The following is a 7073-nucleotide window of genomic DNA, read 5'->3' on the forward strand; positions in this document are numbered from 1 at the left end:
GTAATGGAAGGCGCCATAATGGCTGTATGGTACATGAATGCCATCCTCTGACTGACAGTGCAACCATATTGGCAACATATTGCTGAGCCATTCATCTTCATGGATGACAATTTGTGTCCCCATCATGCACATCTTTTGAATGACTTCCTTCAGGATAAGGACATCACTTGACTAGAGTGGCCAGCATGTTCTCCTGACATGAACCCTATCGAACATGCCTGGGATAGATTGAAAAGGGCTGTTTGTTGGATGACATGACCCACCAACCTCTCTGAGGGATCTACACTGAATTGCTGTTGAGGAGTGGGACAAACTGGACCAACAGTGCCTTGATATACTTGTGGATAGTATGCCATGACGATTACAGCATGCATCAATGCAAGAGGACATGCTACTGGGTATTTAAGGTACAGATGTGTACAGCAACCTGGACCAACACCTCTGAAGGTCTTGCTGTATGGTGGTACAACATGCAATGTGTAGTTTCCATGAGCAATAAAAATGGTGGAAATGATATGTATTTTGAGCTTTGTTCCAATTTTCTGTACAGGTTCCGAAACTCTTGGAACCGAGGTGATGCAAAACATTTTTTGATGTGTGTAAGTTCTTGGTAATTCAAGCACCTTCTGAAAAAACTTCTTGTATCATGAATGTGGTGAGGAGTAGGAAAATCTGTTGCTGCTCTTATTGTCTCTGGTGTGGGATTGACACCATAACTATTCAACCAATGCCCCAAGATTTTAATTTCTTTGGGACTGAAGAGGCAGTTTCTCAGTTTCAGGCAGAGTTGTCAAGTGGCTTAGATGTTGTTTAAATGTCATTTAAAAATATTAAGAAACCCAACAGTGTAATTCAGAAAACATAGAGAATTGTCCATTTAAGGCAACAAAACAGGTTGTCTTTCATAAGCTCAAAGGTACCTGGAGTATTTCTTATTAGAAACATCATAGCTCTGAAATTTTAGAGGCCATTAGGAGTTATGAAGGCTGCCTCCTTCCAGTCAGCCTCATCAGTCTTGATTTTCCAGCAGCCTGTCTGCATGTCTATGGTTGAGAAATACTTTGTTCCTCTCAAGTAGTCTAGACTGTCATCAGTTCATGGCAGTGGATAGAAATCTTTTTTCATGATTTTGTTTTGTTATCAGTAGCCATCTTTCTTTTTCACAAGAATCACAAGAAAAGACCAAAGACTCTCTGAAGATTCAGTAATGTCATCTTACAGTATCTTCTCCACTTCCTCTTGAATTATTCATCATTCAGCTGGTAACACCCAGTATGAGAGTTGTCTTAAATGGTGAATCATCCCACCTGTTGTTGCAGTGTTTTACCGTGAGCTGTTTGGTCTGTTTTTTCTTCACTCTGGATTTGAAAGCATCTGAAAATTGCTATAGAATGGCTAACAAGTGACAACATTGTTCCTCAGTCAGGATGGATCTTATTGCAGTTTGATAGTAGCTTCCTCTGCTGTGTTAACTGTAACGGTAGTGGGCAATGGATCTCCATTGACGACGTTAAGCTGCTCTTACTGAATTGGTTTTGACATCCCTGGACACATACCTTTATGGATGAATTGTGGCTGCATATGACAGTTAGTGATCCAAAGTATTCCTTGACGTACTACAATGTTTATGATTGTTGCTACATTCAGAGTTCTTTTGTGAGCCTGGGTATCTTTTGGCAGTTGACAAAAATTTCACAGCTTAACTGAGCATCTAATTTGATGACTGGAACCCATCTCATTGATGACTATGGGATAACAGTGTCTTCAGTGACAAACAACTGTCAAGAGGAATCTTTGTTTTGTTTAAATGTTGAAATAGCTTCGCCAATCTGGAGCTGGGATATTTCACAGACTATGACTGTTTGTGATGCCAGCAAGAACTCCCATAAGAGAATAACATTATGAATTCTGTAAGGACTTTATCAGTGCAGTGGTGTCATAAATAGCAAACAGTCAAGTACAAAGTCAAATAATATGATGATCACCAGAAACAGAGTGACTACGCTTCGTACACAGCTATCATATCAAAACACTATCTATTATACTGAAGTTTCCTCTTGTTCACAAGATAAGTACTTGTATACACTCTTTCCTAATACACAATACTGTACCAGTTCTAATTTAAAATGCCAGACAACAATAGTAAATTATACAACCAGTAATCTCAAGTGCTGTGCACCATCTAATTGTCCTCCACTCCTCTGCCAATCAAAGATCACTGTAATGCAAACAAACTCATTCTACTCACATGATTCTGGGTCCTATGATTTCAAAACATAGCAAATAGATGAAATGAAAATTGAGATTAATCATCAAACCATACAACTAATCATGAGACTAATAATTCAACTGCACAACATTTATATTATCAGTCACCTTATGCCTCTAGTTCAAATCCATCACTTGAAAGAAAACGATAGAAAATGAAAGCATGTAACATCCTATAACATGGAGTACACCCTTTCTTTGCACTTGTTCTTGTGCACATAAGAACTTTCTTGTGAGGCATTGTTGATACACCAGTCACTATCCTTTGTGGTAAGATGAGTGCATCTCTTCAGCACTTGTGCTTTAGTTCACGTGGCCCCTGTTGGTATGCAGCTGATGGTGTCGCATAACTGGTCATAGGACAACACTCCTGATCTGCCACTGGCTGCTGATTGTAGGCCCTAAGCATTCGCAGATTCATGCCCAGTGCCCCTACGCATGGCAGTGGGGATAAGGTCTGCTTCCTTGCACCTGTGCAATTAGCTCCCCTCTCATCAAAGATAATGAGTCAAAACAGTTTGCATCCATGTGTCCACAGTGATTAAGATCTTCTGACTAATACTTTGGGCACAAATCTTTAGGTTGCCCTGGGGCTGAGGGATGTATCCTTATTTACTTTATTTATCTTCAAATCAAACTCTTGTTGCCCTAGCATTTATGCTTAATTTGGTCCATACACAGGTTCATGGAATTTCTCTTTGTCTGTTAGGATGCATCACTATTGAAATGATGACTTTTGCGTAGTATGTTTTGACATGCTCTTTTCCACATATAATTTTTATTTTTGCTGATTCCAGCTTCACAGTGTTTGTATGTTCAATGCTAATGATTCAAGACAATTTTTTTCTCTCTTCATGTATCTCCCTGGACCTGGCATGTGTCCACACTACCATGAGATCACTCACTTTATATGACTGGAAACTTTATATATGACTGGAAACTCTAATCGACTGTAAGTTGCCTTCCTTCTAGCACCTGTCTTAATCAAATTCTCAGTTACCATCTTCATTTTCCCTTCACACAGCAAGTTCTCATCAGGTAAATCTTGTAACACCTCCCTGAAGATACTTTTTAGTTTGCAGTTCATCAGTATCTTTATTAGTGTGAATCTCTTTGACTCATGAGGCATATTGTTAATCGCCTTCTCCAACCCATCAATATAATCTCACCAGCATTCATGTTTGTGGCTGCAATGTGCATGACACATCTCCGTCATCACACTGGCTATTTGGTTCAATGCCATTCTGTGTATTCACTCTAAGTGGTTCCTCTCAGCATGTCTTTCCATATTTTTGACAAGAACAGTGTTATTTTGTTTTATTATTCACTTAGGTGCACACACTTTGTCAAAATAGTTCTTCTCCACCCTCTCTGCCATTAGCCTGCTATTTGCTTGACTTGATGGATGAAATCTTATGTACTTCGTCAGTATCTTTATTAGTGTGAATCTCTTTGACTCATGAGGCATATTGTTAATCGCCTTCTCCAACCCATCAATATAATCTCACCAGCATTCATGTTTGTGGCTGCAATGTGCATGACACATCTCCGTCATCACACTGGCTATTTGGTTCAATGCCATTCTGTGTATTCACTCTAAGTGGTTCCTCTCAGCATGTCTTTCCATATTTTTGACAAGAATAGTGTTATTTTGTTTTATTATTCACTTAGGTGCACACACTTTGTTAAAATAGTTCTTCTCCACCCTCTCTGCCATTAGCCTGCTATTTGCTTGACTTGATGGATGAAATCTTATGTACTTACAGAACCATCTGATTACCACTAAAACTTGTGTGGCTGTTGCTGTTGATGTTGGTTAGGGGGTCTAGAAGATCCAAGATGCAATGTTTTTCAACCTGGCAGGAATTATTGGGTGCATATAACCTTTGTGCTTGAGAGTAACAGTTTCCGTCTTTTGGCACAAGTCCCACATTCTATGTACCTTCCACATTCTCTGGACCATATTGTTGAAGATACATCCCTTTCTCAGTGTTTCATGCATCTCCCTGCATGTTAATGAGCATTCCTGAGCTGCACATAAAAGTTTTTCTACCATATTCTCCAGTAGGCCTATGCAGAATCTCCAATCTTTCCTGTCCACATGACTTTTCCTGTATAGCATTCCCTTATATATATGAGGTGCATCTAGAAAGTAAGTTCCCCTATTTTTTAAAACAAAGACAACATAGTTACATGAAGAACTTTATTGGCAGGAGGTACAGCAATATTTGAGCTATTTTTCAACATAGTCACCGAAAGAACTGAGAAGCTTGTCATATTGTGGGATCAGTTTTTGTATTCCTGTGTCGTAGAAGTCTGCCACCTGTGAATGGAACCATTGTGTGACAGTCATCTTCAGGTCTTTGTCGTTGTGAAAATGCTGGCTGGAGGACAGGAATTTCTTGAGGTGCAAGAAAAGATGGAATTTCCTGGGTGTAAAATCAGAACTGTATGCTGAGTGATTAAACAGCTACCAGCTGAACTTCTGAAAAACAGTTGCTGTGCCCCAAGCAGCATGAGGGGGAGAACTGTCATGGAGAAGCACAACACCGGTAGTAAGCATTTCACACCCCTTATTCTGAATGGCATGTAGCAGTTTCGCATTTTTTCACAAATAAAGGTCAGAGTTCACTATTTTATCTTCAGCAGGAAGTCAATGAGCAGAATACCCTTCCTGTCCCAGAATAACATACACATCACTTTCTGCTCTGACACAGTCTGTTTGAATTTCATCTTGACTGGAGATCCATTGTGACACCAATGCATTGACTGCTGCTTGGTTTCCAGGCTCAAGTGAGAAATCCACATCTCATCAGGTATGACAATACTGTTGAGGAACTTGTTATCATCATTATGATATTGCTGCAGAAATGTCAGTGCTGCTCCAAGTGTTTCATTTTGTGCTCAGGATCAGGTTTTTCAGCAACCACCTGCACACAGTTTCTTGAAAAGCAGGCACCTGGTGATAATTTCATGCAACAAGGATCATGATATCTGCAGAAAATGGCTCCTGAGCTCTGTAATCATGAAGTGATGGTTCTCCAGGATGCACTGTGAAGTGATGGTTCTCCAGGATGCACTGTGAAGTGATGGTTCTCCAGGATGCGCTGCTGCACAGGCTCAACCAGGTGAACATTGATGAGGGATGGTCACCCACTGCGCTCTTCATCATGGACACTTTGAAGACTTACAGAAAAAAGTCTACACCAATGATGCATCGTCTGTTTGCCCATGTTGTTCTGTCCATAGACCTGACAGAGCTGGTGATGAATTTTGATGGGCGCTATGTTTTATGCATGCAGGAACCTTATCTTTGACCAAACCTTGTAGGCGGCAGGAGAACAAGTAATACATGCCATTTCGGGACACTGCTACCATGGTACTTGCATCATGCGGGACGTGTCTGGGCGGCATTTGATTGCCACATCATAGGTCTGAAACATCATTGGGAAACTTACTTTCTGGATGTGTCTCATATTAAATAAAACATTCAGAATTTTTTTGCCTTGGACATTCATATTTTCTTTTAATCAGTAACACACACTCATCTGCATTCTGCTCAGAGCAAATGTTTTTTAACAGCTTAAGCACAAAATTTTGTTGTTCCACACCTTTCACTATGATAATCTGCACTCCTTCTACTTGTGGTCCAACAGCATCTTCCTATCCTAGACCTATTGGTATCCTAAAAAGTAATCACTTATTGTATTCTCCGAGCTTGGTATGTAAAGAAAGTCAAAGTCAAAAATTCTTGTAACATAAGCATCCAGCATGTCAAATGGCTGTGGCATAATTTTCTATTCGCCTAAAAGGTTTCTGCTCTGTGGTCAGTAACTACTTTAATTCTTTGACCTACCAAGTAGTATGTAAAATTCAAGAAGCCAAACACAATTGCTGATGCTTCATACTCATTACTCGTGGCAGATTAATCTACCAAGTCTTGTACGAGTTCGGGCATAGTGTGTGCATTTGCACAAGAAGGTCATTGGCCGGGAAGCCATATTTTAACTATACATGATGATAGTATCTGTTCCCGAAAGAACAGTTACCGCAGATAACCATGCAGCTTTGCTAGAAATGAAACAATAATTTAATGGACACCCTAGCTGCAAACAGGCATTGATGTACTTAATTAGGGACATGTTGAAAGTGTGTGCCCCGACCGGGACTCAAACCCGGGATCTCCTGCTTACATGGCAGACGCTCTATCCGTCTGAGCCACCGAGGGCACAAAGGATAGTGCGACTGCAGGGACTTATTCCTTGCACGCTCCGGTTTTAGCATTTTTATCTGTGATTTATTTCTTCTTTAATTGTGTTTTCATCTTGCCCACACAGTTTGTCACACCCTGTGCCTGTTTATGTCACAGATAATCAATCCTGGTCATACTGATATGCTGCATTTGTGCTGGCTTTCTACTCTCATGCTTTCTTCCCTAGATGCTTCCCTGTTTGCTCTGAACTCTTCCCTAATGGTGTGGATAGTTTTAGATTGCTCTCGTAATACCTCTTCCAATTTGGAAATTTTGTTTGGTTGTTTGCCCCTACTTCCTCCCATTTTGCCAAACATCCTTTCATTAACTTGTCAAGTTACATGTGCCCTTTCACGGCCCTTTTTAGTTCTTACTTCTGTTCCTCCTTTTCCTTTTTCTGTTACACCTGCTGTTGTACCTCCTTTTCCCCTTCTCTTCTTTTATGCTGGGCATCCCTTTTCATCAATGCCTCTTGTTTAGTGCATGAAACACATTTGCTTTATCTGATTCACTAAAAAATGTTTCTTCCATTGTTGTCCTTCACATGTCCTGA

At 40.3% G+C, this 7073-nt stretch overlaps 1 non-coding gene across 1 annotated transcript; it reads right to left on the reverse strand.

Annotated features, from left to right (window-relative positions):
• Window positions 1–6422: 6422 nt before the first annotated feature.
• On the reverse strand, window positions 6423–6497 carry Trnat-ugu (transfer RNA threonine (anticodon UGU)). The gene has a single exon. It is a non-coding gene; the product is annotated as a tRNA-Thr (tRNA).
• Between the last annotated feature and the right edge of the window lie 576 nt (window positions 6498–7073).

Source organism: Schistocerca gregaria, chromosome 1 (genome assembly GCF_023897955.1).
Source record: "Schistocerca gregaria isolate iqSchGreg1 chromosome 1, iqSchGreg1.2, whole genome shotgun sequence".
NCBI classification, from domain to species: Eukaryota; Metazoa; Arthropoda; class Insecta; order Orthoptera; family Acrididae; genus Schistocerca; species Schistocerca gregaria.